Here is a 17,150-nt window from a genome sequence, read left to right as displayed (position 1 = left end):
ATTTCTTTATTAATTCCTCACATTTTTCAAGATCTCTGCTTGCAGTCATTCAATGGGAGCCTTTATTGTTTACTTCCAGTGGATAAAAATCAGTCTTGGTTATGTGAAGGACACACAGGAGCTGATATTGTAAAGAGCCAAGCACCTGTGTGAGCATCACATGGCCAGGACTTATTATCCACTGAATGACAGCAAGCACAGATCTTAAAAAACATAAGGAATTAATACATAAAGTATATTGAAAAATTCATAATTAAAAGACTAACATTTATTTGCTGAAAATTTTATACTCCTTTTAAATTATAGTCCACCTTAGTAGCAGTGTAATCTGACTATTTTCTAGGAACTACTCCCGGAGCAGGAAAATATGATATAAGCCCCAGTTAAAAGCAGCTCCCCCCCCCCCCCCTCCCATTCTCTCTGCACTCTGCTCATTGCTCATCAAAAGGTTACAAGTCCCTCTTTTGAAGTACAGTCTCTCTTTCTGAGTCAATTCTGCTTTCAACTGATGAAAAGCAACCAGAGCTCTGCAATGTCTAGAGATCTCCAGGCAATTCTAGTTCGTATACAGGCTATGTGTATTAGTAATGCTGGAGTCTCGGCTTGAGAACTGGAATTGGAATCCTTCTACATAGGTGTATACTGTTGGTTTGCACAGTGCTGCTTGTGCCAGCGCATCTATTAATATCGATTGCTACTGGCATTAGTTTATATATGTAGAACTTGTTAGCGTTATAATCTCACTATTCTGCATATGTGTCTTTGTGTGTATGTCTATGTCTGTTAGTACAGTATTTCTCAAGGTTCCTGAGCCAAGTACCCCTACTCAATGAAATTACATCAAATATCCTTAAGGCTATAATCATATACTGTGCAGCACATATTAAAAGCACAGAATGAGGACAGTGTGAGTACCCCTTAAAGACATGGTGCATTTTCCTGTGTGTCTGTAAAAGGAAATGTGTGGAAATTAAGGCGCTGAATATCTTGTCTACTATGTATTGTATATATTATACAAATGGGAATAAACTGTAGAATATGGCAACTTTTATTTCAAATTGTTCCATTTTTGCATTTACTGTACAGAGTTTTTGAACATTTTAATATACACCACCCTGCCCATAAAGGCTTATAATCTACAAGGAAAGATGGAAGGAGCCAGTAGATGAGGGTAGAAGATGTTCGTCTAGTAGAGTAGTGGCAGCAGGGTTATTACAGGTTGTAAGCTTTTCTGAAGAGGTAGGTTTTCAGGTTGCTTTTGTAGGTTTGGATGGTGGGAGAGTATTGATGTGTTGTGGTAGTGAGTTCCAAAGTTTGGGAGAAATCTTGGAGACGATGAGTGAAAAGAAGATAAGAGAAGAGCAAAGCATAGCAGAAGGTCTTGTTAAGGGATTATGTGTGGGGAGGTATTGGGTGAATAGGGTAGAGATGTATGGAGGCGACAGGTTGTGGACTGCCTTGTATGTCATTGTTAAAATGTTGAACTGAATATTCAGGGCAATGGGTAGCCAGTGAAGGGATTGGCATAGAGGAGAGGCAGAGGTGAAATGAAAGGATAGATAGACTAACCTGGAAGCAGAGTTAAGGGTGGATCAAAGGAAGGCCTAAATCTTTGATGGGAGGTCACAGAGAAGGCTGTAGCAGCAGTCTAGACATAAGATATTGAGGGCATGTACTAGCATTTTTGTTAACAATCTTTGAGGGACACCAAGAGAGAGAGAGGGCAAGACAAGGAAATGGTATGAGGAGAGCCAGATGTCTCTGATGCCAAGGAATGAGAGAATTTAGGAGGGCGTGGACAACTGTGTCGAAGGCAGAGGACCGGTCTAGAAGGAAGAGTACAAAGTAATGTGGTAAGGCTTAGGCAGCTCAAAGATCATTAGTCACTTTGGCTAGGGCCGTTTCAGTCGAGTGGTGGGGTCGGAACCCAGATTTTAGATGGTGGAAAAGAGAGTTGGATAAGATGTGAGTGGACAGTTCAAGGTAGGTATGTTGTTCAAGGAGTTTTGAAGGAAACGGCAGTAGCGAGATGGGGCTATAGCTGGACAAAGAGGACGGGTCGAGGGATGGCGTCTTAGGGATGAGTGTGATGGTTGCATGTCTAAATAAAGGGAGGATGACCGTAGATAGTACTAGGTTTAAGAGGTAGGTTAACTGAGATAAACACATTTTAGGAATGAGTTGGAATGGAATTGGGTCAAGTGCACTTGTGGTTAGGTGTGATTTGGAGAGTAGGGTGGAAAGCTAATGGTGAACAAGCAGGTAATGGGATAAAGCACTGAGCAGCTGTAAAGAGGGGTTGTGGGGGATGTAGGTTGAAGCTTTCTATAATGTTGTAGATCTTGTGTTTGAAATGTGTGGCAAAGTCCTCAGCTGTGATTATTCTTCATTTGGTGCAACATCCTGTACATTTTGACTTGTAATTGAGAAACCCAAATTTTAAGGTATAGAGTATCCACATAAATTTTAGACAAGTTACAGTCTATGTAAAATTTAGGTTTGCAAAATATACACAGAATCTTATAATTCCAGACTTTAATCTCACTGTATTTTCCATGACTGAAGCATACTTAGTTGAAAATGTCTGCACCGCATGCCCCTCAATGCTGCACTCAGCACTTCAAACATTCACTTTTGAACCTGCTGTTACTTGGAGTGGAAATAAGGTTGTCCAATATAGCTAGAAATTAGTTCATACTTGGTGAGAAGATCAGTTGGAAAAAATAAAACTCAAGTTTAGGAGTTACATGGCAACTACCCAACTGTAATTCAAAAGACGAATAATATAAGGATGAAGGGATTTATGTACATTTTCATTTACAAAAGACAGCATGGGTCCTTTTATCTGCATGTGGTATTCCATTAAATGCAGAAAAAGTGGTAATTTTAAACCTACACACTATGCAGAAAATTAGCTTCCCTGTTGAAGTATGCCCTATTTTCAGAACACGTCTGTATTGCAGATTTTTCACCAACTTTAAAATCCAACTGGTTTGTTCTAATATATAATTTTCATTTAAAACTTACAACACTACACTGTGCATTAAAATAAAGGGCCTGTAGAAAATGTAAATTTAAGGGAAACTCCAGTAAAAAAAAATGAGTTTTAAATTGTAACTATTCATTAAAGGAGTTGTCCAATTAGGGCTATTAGGTCATATCGAAATTATAGAGGAGGTCTTCCTCTATGTTCAAGAATCGAAAGCCGCTCTATAAAAGCGGCTCTTGGTCTGGTGGGCCTGGCATGTCCTTGCATTACAAGGATGGTCATTCATTTAAATGTATAGCATGTAATGGTACCTTTCCCCTATAGATGATTTCCAGGGGTGAGAGAAATTGGTGAGATCAGCTGATCGTTGCACCGGCGTTGTCTTAAAAAGAAGTTCTCTTCATGAGACAGCCACTCTAAAGACCCTTTAAGACTTTCTAATGAATATTGTCTTAAGCTGAGCTGTATGCTAATCAGTAGCCCAAAAATATTTGAGAAGATACAGCTGGTGGGTAACAATGCCAGATCTTCATGTTCTTGTCTAGATCCAGCATTGTTACCCACATTAAGTAGAAAGGGCTGGTGTCTGCCAGTACTTCAGGTCCAAGCTGCCAGAAAGACGAGGATGGTGGCTGAGATCCAACACATGATATTGGATTAGGGCTGATGCAGACGGCAGAGCCCAGTGCATGGAGCCTGTACAGCAGGAGCTGTGCACTGCCATATAGGCTCCATCTGACTACATACGTATAGAGATATTCCCCCCTAGTAATGCTTCTATGACAGCCCTATTATGGCTCCGTACAAAACAGAACTTTAAAATGGCCGTGTGCATGAGTCTTTACTTGGTATTTATTTATTTTGGATCAATATTAGAGCAGTGGACTTTGTGTTCCCCTGCAAGAAAAACTAAAATAATTTTACATCAAAACTTCTTTTAAATTGGCCGTACTGTACATAAGAGATTTGAGATGGGCACTTGTCGTTCACGGTTGGTCTGGGAAGATTGTTGTTCTGGGCGACAATGACCTGAGGTGGGCCTTTAGTGATTTGTGAGGAAGCTGTACATTTTTTGTAGCTTTTTGTAGACATTTGATATAAATTAGTTTCCAAGAACTGCCAATGACTGCACAACATCCAAAAAAAACAAACAATGCTACAACTCCAAGCCATGCTCCGACATGTTCTCTAGATACCTAAAGAGCTCAGGTCATCTGGCAACTAATGTAAGCATAGGCGAGTATATTAGTTCTAGACAGTTATACTGGCATGGCCAAATTATTGGAAAACTGCCCACTAAAACATATTGATAACTGAGCGTTGACTACTTGGCTCTGCTTTCCATCCATTTCCTCCAGGGTGTGATTAACACTGCAACATTTTATACCTTATAATATATACTTTTAACTGAAATTAGTATCAGGGTGAACTAGTTCTTATTCACATGTACGGTACTTTAGTTCTAGCACTGTACCTTTACTGCAGAATCTTCTAGGAAAAACAACAGGATATAATACACCTACATTCCACATTTGAAGCAAATACATTAAGAAAGTAAGCTGCTTTTCTCAGCTATTTTGCCATTTCTACTTGCCAAATATGCTATTTGCAATTTAAAATTGGCACACTTTCCATCCAGACAATTAGTTAAACGCAGTTGGCGATTACCCTTGTTTACCATGATGTACTCTGGCGCATCACATTTTGAAATGTATTCTCACATCCTTCTTGTTTATCTCCCTTTCTACTTCTGTGTGTGGGTTTGTGCAAATTATCTATAAAAACATATCATAGTTCATAATAATATCAAAAGTAATAAACTGCTATCAAAACAGATTATTCAGGTATACATTTTATCATTTAGAAGGTGTTGGGGTTACAGGGGCAACACACCTTTACATGTTGTACCAAGGAAGCAGCAAAAAAAAATAAAAAAAATGCTTCACTTGACTGGAGTTGAGATGCAAAACCAGACACAGCCAAAGAGCAAGAGTTGCGCTGTTTTTGGAAAAAAAAAAATGTATCTTTCTAATCTTATACCATCTATGTAAATGGTATCTTGCCGAGGGAGCAGTTTTTATTTACAGATGCATGGCTGGATTTTGATATCTCACCATATAAGTTTTGAGGGTGTCATGCTCCAGTTATAGCACTCAGGGTGGACTCATAAGATCTCCACATTGTGTACCGCTGATAAATATGTTTTGGGGTGGGAGAGAGCTCATTGCTTCTCCTTATCCAGTCAAAAATAGATTTTTTTAGTTGGTAACTGGAGTTACACTTTAGTGCTACATGGGTACTGTACAAAAGGTGAGTTCAGATGTGGCAAAACAAATCCGTGGAGCATTTTGCCGCAAATCCACGCAAAAGTTGCATGTGTTACATGTGTATTGTGCCTCACATTCTGCTACGGATTTGCTTTGAATTTCACCCTTAGTCTGAACTTCCACCGAAGCTGCTGTGGGTCCCAATTTTAAGAGATCTACATATCAAACAAAAGCAGGTGGCTGCAGGGGGTTGCATCATAACTGTTAGCTGGATAATACAATACGAATATATAACGTATCAGAATATAAAGCAGTATTGTTAACCATATCTTGGACTCTGTCCGGTAAGAAGTAACAGACTTATTTGTTTCAATATTTACATGCAATGTTAAATACTATAGAAGTATAGAAGGTATGATACGTTTATTGGCTAACCATAAAAGTTCTATAGCAGCTTTCAGAGCACACAGGCTCCTTCTTCAGGCAAGTTAACAAATGAATGACTTAGAAAAAAGCACAACATTTAGATGTTACAAAGACAATTAGTACATGAGGTGATACATCATTAAGATAAGCCGGGGCAATAAAACAGGTTATAGGGGTAATGACTAAGGAGTTAAGGGATCTGGAGTCAGTCTGATGGGGGATGTGACGTGTGTCCATGTAGTGGCTCATAAATCCAGGCGTTAGATTGAGGCCTTGTGTCAATGACTGGAATTTTATCATCATCTTGAATTCCCAAATTTTTCTTTCTCTGTTGTTCTTAAAATGACACTTCATAATTAGGACCTTTAAAGGGATCCTGTCATCAACATCTTACCTGTTAAACTCGCCTGACCCCTCAATGGCCGCAGCTGTCCAGAGTTCGTTCCTGTTCTCTTCTTTCCTGAAGTCCTCCTCTGTCGGTAAATATCGTCGTTTAAACTCTTCCCGCCTTTTATGGTAATTATTTTTCCCTCTGGGACACAGCTTCTTAACCCCGCCCACCACCGGCACCTGTCAGGCCCTGACTGGCTAAGGAGTTGTCAATCAAAAAGAAGGAGGTGGAGTCCACTCTGAGACGCTGGAGGAATGAAAATCTGACTCTTTTCAGATGAAGATTTGACTCTTTTCTGCTCATTTGCATATGGCTTGGGACCACTGAAAAACGGAAAACTAAAGCTACAGAGCTTACTTAGAACATATTTATAGCTTAGATGACAATGATTTTTCACCCACTTTCACCAGGTATTGCTGGCTTTATAGCTAAAATGCTGGTGACAGGTTCCCTTTAAATCTGCCAAACTGTGATGAGGTCCAGAGAAGTGTTTTCCCACGGGTGTATCCACCTCCTGTTTTATTGTATGTCTGTGAAGATTCATCCTGGTTCGTAGTTTTTGTATGGTTTCTCCAATGTAGATTCCTTTATTGATGCACCTTGTACACGGTATCATGTACACTACATTGGAGGATGTACAGGAGAACGTGCCAGTGATTTTATAGTCCTGCTGCTTGTCTGGGATGTGGATGGTGTTTGATGACAAGATGTTGGTACAGGTCTTGCATTTTCTACTGTTGCAAGGAAAAGTGCCAGTCTCTGATGGTGGTGAGATTGACTTCTGACCAGGAGATTCCTTAGGTTTGGTGGCTGTTTGTATGCAAGGAGAGGTAAATCCGGGAATATTTCCTTCAGTTTATTGCATTTGTTAAATATCGGTTGGAGATCAGCAGCAATTTTCCTCAAGATGTTCATTTGTGGGTTGTATAGGACCACTAGGGGCACCCTGCAGTTGTCTTCCTTCTTTTTGTACTCCAGAAGATTGTTCCTTTGAATTCTGGTTGCTCTATAGATCTGATCTTCTATAATACATGGATGGTATCCCTGTTGTAAGAATATATACCTCAGTGATAGCAGTTGTTGTTCTCGGTCTTCACTGTCTGAACAGATCCGTATGTAGCGCAGAGCCTGGCTGTAGATGATGGATTTCTTTATGTGTCTTGGATGGAAGCTGTTCCATCTCAGATATGCTGGACGGCCTGTAGGTTTATGGTAGAATGTGGTTTGTATGTTATTGTTTCTCATGTATATGGTGATGTCCAGGAAATGTATTTGAGATGTAGAGTAGTTGAGAGTGAGTTTGATTAGGATGGAACTTGTCAAAGTTTTTATGGAAAGAAAGAAGTTCATGTTCAGAGCCTGTCCAGATTATCAGCAGTTCATCGATGTACTGGAAATATGCTAGAGGTCTAGTTGCGCAGGTTGATAAAAACTCTTCCTCTAGTTTGGCCATGAACAGGTTAGCATATTGTGGTGACATTTTGCTATCCATAGCGCTTCCCATACATTGCAGATATGTTTTTTAAAATAAAAAATAATTGTGATGGAGTACGAACCTGATGAGTGGTAGGGCTGGCTCTGTCTCTAGATTGCTCTTATGAAGAAAGTGTTGGCATGCGGCTATGCCATCCTCATGGGGGATGTTAGAATACAGAGACTCCACATCCATAGTTGGCAATATTGTTCCCTCTGGTAGTGGACATAGGGCTGAGAGTTTGCAGTGGACGTCTGTGGTGTCCTGGCCATAACTGGGTGTGCACCTCACCAAGGGCTTTAGAAGATTTTCCACCCAGCCAGAAATATTCTCAGTAAAAGTCCCAACACCTGAAATGATTGGTCTCCTTGGATTGTCTTCTTTATGTATTTTAGGTAACATGTAGAATGTACCTATTCTGGGATTGTCCGGTATAGGATCCAGTACACTGTCTGACACAGCGTTGAAACTATTGATGATCTGGACAAGTTCTACTGTGTATTGTTTGGTGGGGTCTTCATTAAAGAGGCTCTGTCACCAGATTATAAGTGCCCTATCTCCTACATAATATGATCGGCGCTGTAATGTAGATAACAACAGTGGTTTTTATTTAGAAAAACGATAATTTTTTTAGCAAGTTATGAGCAATTTTAGATTTATGCTAATTAGTTTCTTAATGACCAACTGGGCGTGTTTTTACTTTTGACCAAGTGGGTGTTGTAAAGAGAAGTGTATGACGCTGACCAATCAGTCACCAATCAGCGTCATACATTTCTCCTTGTTCCACAGCGTGATTGTGCAGTGAAAGAAGCTGGGCTGGAACAATGAGAAGTGTATGACACTGATTGGTCACTGATTGGTCACTGATTGGTCAGCGTCATACAATTCTCTTTACAACGCCCAGTTGGTAAAAAGTAAAAACACGCCCAGTTGGTCATTAAGAAACTAATTAGCATAAATCTAAAATTACTCATATCTTGCTAAAAAAATAATCGTATTTCAAAATAAAAACCACTGCTGTTATCTACATTACAGCGCCGATCAGATTATGTAGGAGATAGGGCACTTATAATGTAGTGACAGAGCCTCTTTAAGCAGGGTGCAGTATTTTCTGTCTGAGAGTTGTCTATGTGCCTCCTGGATGTAGTCAGATGTATTCAGAATTACTACAGCGCCTCCTTTATCAGCGGGTTTGATGATGATGTCTTTGTTGGATTTTAGTGATTTTGTGGCGTTCCTTTCCTCCATGCTGAGATTGTGTGTTACTTTGTGCTGTTAGTCCAAGATCTCAGATTTACCTTTTTTTCTGAAGCAGTCTATGTAGAAATCCAGAGTTTGATTGTATCCAGTTTGCGGGGTCCAGTTTGTCTTCTTTACATAAAAACATTAACACTAAACAACTCCACAATGAAACTTTACAACCTTCATACAACTATAGTGTATTCCCTAAACACTGTGTATTTGTCATCAAAACATAAACTAATCCTGTTATTACTTTGTTGCACAAGATTGAAAATAACTCTCTCCACAGTTACAATTACGTATTGAGTGGCCTTCAAGAAATTAAAGGAGTTCTCCACTAATATAAAACAAGGTTACATAGTCTGAGCACATGGAGAACTTACACTTTGCAATGTGGACCCTATTGATTATGTTACTGAAAGCTGCTATAGAGGAGTAGGGATGAGGATGGAGCAGGCAGGGAGTCTTAGGGTTGTCCACATGTAATGGAATTGCTGTGTATTTGCCGTCTGGAGTTGCAGACGGAAAATACGCAGCGGAATACAGTAGCTACAAAATGGGGGTGATATAACAAATGTCATCCACATGCTGCAGAAAAATTCAGTTCAGAAATTCACCTGAGGAAAGTGGACTGATTTCCTGCGTTTTACTGATGTACTGCATAATTTGCTGCGGAAACGCTGAGGAATTAATTACAGGGGTGGAAGTGACATCAAACCATCACACAGACTTTAAAAAAATGCACCAAAAATGCACACTATTTTTCACAGTAAAAAACAAATGAAAGGCCGGTTTCCTACGTAGCGTAAACGCTGCAGAATTTCCACAACGAAATTCTGTGCGGAAATTCCACAGCATTTACACTAGCCACAAAGTGGATGAGATTTTGGAATGTCTCATGCCCACGCTACGGAAAAGAAATTAAGTGAAAATGTTCATAAATTGACCTGTTATGCAAAATTTAAATCCGCATGTTGCTTTTCTGTTGCATGTTTTCCCCATTGAATTCAATGGGGATGCAAAACCCGCAATAGAAAGCCAAGTGATGCGAATTTTGCGGCAAATTCCGCCGCAAAGACTGCATCTCTGAAAAAAAAACATCAGATTTAGCCAGAACTCCCTGCTTCTTCCTCCAAATGGGCTGCAGCGTCATCCAGGGAGGCTGGACCGGACGGCAAAGTAGGGACGCGTCACCTGGACAACATGCCGGGGGAGTAAGAATGAACATTTGCTTGTTTTTTTTTTTCCTACGCTGCTTTCCGCAGCGGGAACTTTGGCCGGAATGTGCTGCGGGTTCCAGGTTGGATACGCTGCACAGTTTTTATGCAGCATATCCGACATTTGTGAACCCGGCCAAATGGTGCGGATTTTCCGCCGCAGATTGTCTGCTAGTTGATGCGTAAATGCTGCAGAAATTTTCTGCAGCAAATCCGTTATGTGTGGACAAACCCTGAAATAACTCTTTGCTCAAAGTTACGGCTGTCCTGATAGTAAGCTGATTAGGGGGTCCTACCAGCTCGAACCAAGTCCCCCCTGCACCACAAACAGCTGTAAGGCTAAACGTTTTTTAGTTTTTACTAAACGCAGCATGCTCCAGGTATGATGTTTTTTTCTGGCATTTTCCCCCATAGGTTTCTTTATATTGCTTTATATAAAAAAAATGCATGTACAAAATGACACTAAATAAGTACCAAAACGCATTTAAAAACGGCATAAAACAAGAAAACCCCTGTTTGATGGAGGCCTATGTGAGATTTTTTGGACATTGTTGTCTGACTGCTTTAGGCAAGCACTTTATCCTGGATTCCAGCCTCTTGTTATATCATGCTTAAAACGCAAGCCGTAGTTTTGATAACTTGACTTTTTACCAGATAGTGAGAATTCCATATTGATTTATGATTTGCTAAAATGAGAAATAATAAGTGAAATGTGATTTTCGTATAAAAGGAAACAATTTCAATAAAAACAAAATCACCACTACAAAGTCACAAAGGACATTAATTCTAAGCGCAAACGACATAAAATTACAAGCAAACATTGTGGGAAAACAGTAGCAAATCATTGGAAACATTTGAGTCTTCAGGGCAAAGCAAACATTTGTTTTCAATCAGCCGCTCATTATGTCCTCGGTTTGATAGTGTAGCCTTTTCTACCATCAGCAGTCGAACAATTCTCAAACCTTCATTCAGTTTACACAGGTTTAACCAAGCATTTTCTCTGTGAAATCTCCACTGCATGATGAGAACAAACACGCTAACATTACATTTACAGCTCGGCCGTACATTCTTGGCATGGAGAGAGAAGGCCTGTGGCAGCCAAGAGGTGACATTAACCACGGGTCGCGATGCATACTAACACCCGGACTACAGAAATTTCGCCTTGAGGAAGCAGTGGATTTACTTAACAAGAACAGATAAAATTCGGTAACTCACTGTATATTATTACCTATGCTTGGTTGAAATATTACAAACATTAAACAAACAGATGTAGCAGTGCGGAATTTATCTATTCATGATTTAGAGTTGCATATTTCATGAATCCTTCTGAGAGAGGCTAAGTTTACATTTTGCGTTCTGTTGTCATGATTTTGCTTCAGTGGGTGGTCAGAATGAAGTAGTTCTACAAAATGTTCCTAAGGCTGGGTTCACACGACCTATTTTCAGACGTAAACGAGGCGTATTATGCCTCGTTTTACGTCTGAAAATAGGGCTACAATACGTCGGCAAACATCTGCCCATTCATTTGAATGGGTTTGCCGACGTACTGTGCAGACAACCTGTCATTTACACGTCGTCGTTTGACAGCTGTCAAATGACGACGCGTAAAAATACAGCCTCGTCAAAAGAAGTGCAGGACACTTCTTTCAGACGTAATTTGAGCCGTTCTTCATTGAACTCAATGAAGAGCAGCTCAAAATTTACGGTTGTCAGAGAAGCCTCGCAAAATGCGAGGAGGAGCAATTACGGCTGAAACGAGGCAGCTGTTTTCTCCTGAAAACAGTCTGTCTTTTCAGACGTAAATGCCTGCTATCGTGTGCACATACCCTAAAACTGCTTTATGGAAAACTTTAATTGGGTTTTGCATGTAAAAAACACAGGTTTTTTTTGCCCCAGTTGGAAAAAATGTACACAAAAAAAGCCAACCGATAGGAACAGCAAACCCTAAAAAAAAGGTTACCATAGCTGAATGACTCATGCACATGGCCGTATTTTGGCTCTGAACTATATGGAGCTATTATATTGTATCCCTAAATCTAAACGGTGCCTCAGTGTACCTACGTATAAATCCAATTTCACACGGAGGCATACAGAGTTTTTTCGTGGGATCCCAAACTCAGAGCTCATGCACAGGGCTGTGAGACGTATATTTAGCGCTAATAATAGGATCAGGTCTTGTTAGGACAAAGCACAAGACCTTTCTCAAAAATGATGTTCAGGAAAGATTTCCAAGTTTGTCATGATGGGATCTAATCCCTTTGAATACATCTTTGTGCATGAGTCTTAAGTTATGATGATCTATGCCAAAAGACACACTCTATGTCATCGGACTATGGCGGCTCTGCTGTATCTGCACTTATTCAATTGGGCCTGAATCCTCCACTGACATGTGAATGTATATGATTATTCCAGAAGCAGCAACAATGAGGATCACATTCAAAATGAATACCACATGGTAACCAAAAGTAATGAGGCTTTATTATCTCTTGTAAACAGGAAATTCATCCCAACATCGAAAAACGATAGTGTTTGGTAAACAGCATTCACACAGTGGCGTATTATTATACCTCAGCCTGTGATATGAGCCTCCTGTATGAGAGCAGGCAGATGATTTGCTAGTTCTCTCTAATCTTTTCTAACACCTCTTGCACACGACCAAGTTCGAGCCGTGAAAAATGATCCAAGTGTCGCCTGGATTTCCCGGCCCAACCATGGTACAGGTAAACGGGACTCCTGGCATCGTAGACATTTTATGATGCTAGGAGTCCCGTTCACCAGTTCCGCGGTCGGGCCGGGAAATGCGGCCAACACTTGGACCGTTTTTCACGGCCCGAACTCGGTCGTGTGCAAGAGGTGTTAATCTATAATCACGTTCAGCTTGGTCTTTGTTCTTTTTAAGGTCAGGATCACACACACAGTTTTGATTCAGTTTTTGGAGAAGTTTTTGGCTAATTTTTTTGAGCCAAAGCCAAATGTGCTTCCAAAAGGAGGGAAAGGTGTAAAGAAAAGACTGGTGCATCTCCTTTCTTTGTGTCCACTTCTGTGTTTGGCTAAAAAAAACCTGAGCCAATAACTGCATCAAAACTGTGTGTGTGATCCTGGCCTTAGAGTGGTTTCACACGTGCCTTTTTTATACAGTTTTTGAAGACAATGCCGGTGTATATTGTAAATAGAGGAGAAGTTTGTAGGTAAAAGCCCAGATTCACATGAAAGAAAACCTGTCAGCAGTTTTGAGCCCTTAAAACGGCTGACAGCGATATATACAGGATGGGGAGAGCAGCGTAACAATACCTGGGGTGACAGTCATGCAAGTTGCATGACTGAGAAATCTACGTTTTGACGTCCCCAGTGCCGCAAAATCAAGTGCCCCTTTGCTCTAAATGACGGCTCCAGCAGTCTCCTGATTGGACACTGATTGGTTACTAGAGCCGTCACTCAGAGCAGAAAGGGAGCGGCTTTCAGCGTTCCGCGCAAAGAGCCCGGAGCACTGAACATGAAAAAGCCGCCTCCTTGGCAATTGGGATCACAACGCCGGGGACATTAAAAAGGAACATGACCGACAACACAGGTGTTATGCTGCTCTACCCATCTTGGACAGAGGAAGCAGCCGCCAAATTGGTCAGGACCCCGATCTATGAGCCAAAGGGGGGATAGCCGCTCTCAATCTGGCAGATCTGACCTATCAATGTACATACTGATAGGTTTATTGGCTTCCTATGAAACTCCTAGGGTATATATGTGTGTATTGTAAAGGGAAATTAGATTGTGAGGCCCATTGGGAACAGGGACTAATGTGAATGATGACAGCACTGTTAACACTATATAACTAATGGTAAGTCAATAAATAGATACATTTGTGTAGAGCCCTTTAAACCCACATTATATTTAAGGCAGCTCCTAATGTTACATGTTATTTTTAGCTTCCACATAGTAATTGGCATTTATTGTCATAAGTCTGGCCTATTTTCTCCCATCTAATGTATGAATGGGTCAGGTCTAAGCATTTGTGAAGGGATGTGTGCTCATGCATAACAACAATTTATCCAGGGTATGAATTTTTCATATGTATCAGCGTATTTCTGAACTTGTAACATTATATATTTAGTAAGACCGTCTTTTCTAGCTAACACTTTCTAGAAGCAGAGTCCCAAGGATTGTACTAACATATCAAGTAGGACTTTCATCAGCAAGTCATATACAAGAATGACTGTGTAATGCTGTAAACCACCGCGAGTAGATTATAAATAGTCATACTATCGTGAAATAGAAAGGATTTGCGGAAATATCTGTTTAAAAATGCTCAAGTGGGAAGTACTAAAATCATTATAATTCAGGAACTTAATACAGGAGGTGAAATGGTGACTGATGTTAACACAAAGAATAGCTAAAGAATACATCATTTACATAGCAGGTACGTGCACAGTAGGAAGCCTACAATAAAAAGAGAAACACAATTTGCATCAATACAATACTACAATAAGTAGAAGATGAATTTGAATGATCATCATCAATATATGACATGTTGGGAATGTATTAATGTGTGAACCTGTGGTAGGAAAATCAGATTGTAAGCCCCACTGGAAAGAAGGGCAGATATGAATGAAACACTGTGTAGTAAGAATGGTAGATAGAATCGAAATAATTACAAAGTGACTGGGGCTCTCCTCAGACCCCATATAGGTAGTGACTCACTTTAAAATATGTTTGTGCGTCAGTTCCTATAAGGGTATGTTCACACGCCCTATTTACGGACGTAATTCAGGCGTTTTACGCCTGGAATTACGCCCGAAAAAACGGCTCCAAACCGTCGGCAAACATCTGCCCATTGAATTCAATGGGTCTTACGGTGTTCTGTGCAGACGGCCGCCTCAAAAACTGCATGTCACTTCTTGGGACGTAATTGGAGCTGTTTTTCATTGACTCCATAGAAAAACAGCTCCAATTACGTCTGTAATGGACGCCGCGAAAAACGCCTGCACTTGTCAAAACGTCTGAAATTCAGGAGCTGTTTTCGCCTGAAAACAGCTCCGTAATGTCAGACATAATTGGCGTTGTTGTGTGAACATACCCTCAAGGTTCCCAGGCAGGTCATGACAACCACTGCCCGGGCCAAAACGTAGCAGCAGGCTGCAGGAGCGGCCTGTTAGAAGACAGTTGTGGATGCCCCGATCAGCAGGGACCGCATAGAAAGACTTTGGGGATAAGATGGGCATCTCCACTCCAGTCAGTTGCTGCATTTTCAGCCTTTAACCGGAGTATTACTCTAATAGATATTGTTACAGCACCCTCTGCTACTGAACTGGAACAGTAATAAAAGACCTAATCCATTTCACTGATTAAAAAATTTAAAGGAGAATTCCCATCTCATAAAGTGATGGTATATTGCTAAGCTATGATGTTACTTTATGATTGGTAAAGGTCCATCTGCCGGGACCCCTACTGATCCTGAGATTGAAGGGGCCACAGCGCTGCTTTATTGCTATATCTCCTTTGCCGTTTTTTCCTGCACCGCGGTGCTCCCGACCTATGGTAACATATATTAGTCCAGTTATTTATCTACACCTGTCATACAGCCATTCCTACAATTTGAGACAACAAATACAATGATACAAATTTTATGTTGCAGATTCAGAAGCATGACAATAGAAACAAAAGTATTAGGGCTCATTCACACCAGCGTGAATCTCGTCCATGTGCTGTGCGTGGAAACAACACACAGCACATGGACCCATTGATTTCAATGGGGCTATTCACACATGCGTGAGTTCTCACACAGTGAGTGTCTGTTGCGTGAAATTCATTGTATGTCCTATATTGGTGTGTGAAAACCACAGAAAGCACTTGGACACACATCCGTGTGCTGTCCGTGTTTTATGCATCAATTACATTGAAAAAAAAGAAGTGCTTGCGAGTGCGTGAAAAACACATGCCACACGCAAAGCACACTGATGCAAAATGCAACGCACACGACCAGATTTTTACACACGTAAATCTGTCACGCTCTTGTGAATGTAGCCTTACATAAACAACCGTAATGATAAAAGAAAAGTAGTGTGAGTTTTAGTGTAGTATGAGAGAAATCTTGGCTGATATTATAAAAGCTTTAGTTTTTCTAGACACTATAAAAGTACAGTGTGAGTCACACAGACAGAGCCCACCAGTAACGGTCCGTGGTTTCCTCCTTTTCTCAGTCATAGACAGAAACCTAATTATGCCCCGGATCATACAACGCCCAGTACTATTTCAGAAACTTATCTCACTTGTCTCAAACAAGAGCTTCCTCTGCGTGCACATGTCTGTACTAATGATAGATAGATAGATAGATAGATAGATAGATAGATAGATAGATAGATAGATAGATAGATAGATAGATAGATAGATAGATAGATAGATAGATAGATAGATAGATAGATAGATAGATAGATAATGATAGACAGATAGACAGATAGATAGATAGATAGATAGATAGATAGATAGATAGATAGATAGATAGATAGATAGATAGATAGATAGATGGATGGATGGATGGATGGATGGATGGATGGATGGATGGATGGATAGATAGATAGATAGATAGATAGATAGATAGATAGATAGATAGATAGATAGATAGATAGATAGATAGATAGATAGATAGATAGATAGATAGATAGATAGATATGTAGAATGGGACTTGGAAGTGCCACTCTTTACACTATGCAATTGATCACTTACTTCTTGCAAGTAGCTGGAAGAAGCAATACTGGAGAACCTTTTTAAGACATGACTATTATCTTAAAATCTTGCCCATAGTAAGAGGCAGTGTTCTTTTAGAAATATTGCAGATAACCATTCTAAATGGATAAAATAGCAGACACCTCCTCAAACTATTTCTAAGCTTCTGAACAGACAGTCATTGGAGACAGATGTTATTAAAGCAAATGCTTGTTTTCCATTGTGGCCAGGGGTGTTGGAGGGTTCTCTGAATATTCAAAGCAAATGACTGAAGACCAGAAATCTCCACAAATCACTGCAGAAACATTGGGAAAAGATCAAATCTTCACTGAATTGTCAGAATAATAACACCATGTATGGCCATGTTATCAGCCTTTCAGATGCTCCAGCTCTATCTATTGAGTAGCAGGGCACAATCCATACACAAACT

At 40.3% G+C, this 17,150-nt stretch overlaps 1 protein-coding gene across 2 annotated transcripts in view; it reads right to left on the bottom strand.

The window, feature by feature from the left end:
• KCNQ5 (potassium voltage-gated channel subfamily Q member 5) overlaps positions 1–17,150 on the bottom strand; it is a 660,896-nt gene that overhangs the window by 642,084 nt on the left and 1,662 nt on the right. The window lies entirely within an intron of this gene.

This window comes from Rhinoderma darwinii, chromosome 4 (assembly GCF_050947455.1).
Source record: "Rhinoderma darwinii isolate aRhiDar2 chromosome 4, aRhiDar2.hap1, whole genome shotgun sequence".
Lineage (NCBI taxonomy): Eukaryota > Metazoa > Chordata > Amphibia > Anura > Rhinodermatidae > Rhinoderma > Rhinoderma darwinii.
Note: the sequence above shows the minus strand (reverse complement) of the source record. Positions and strands in the feature narration are given on the sequence as shown.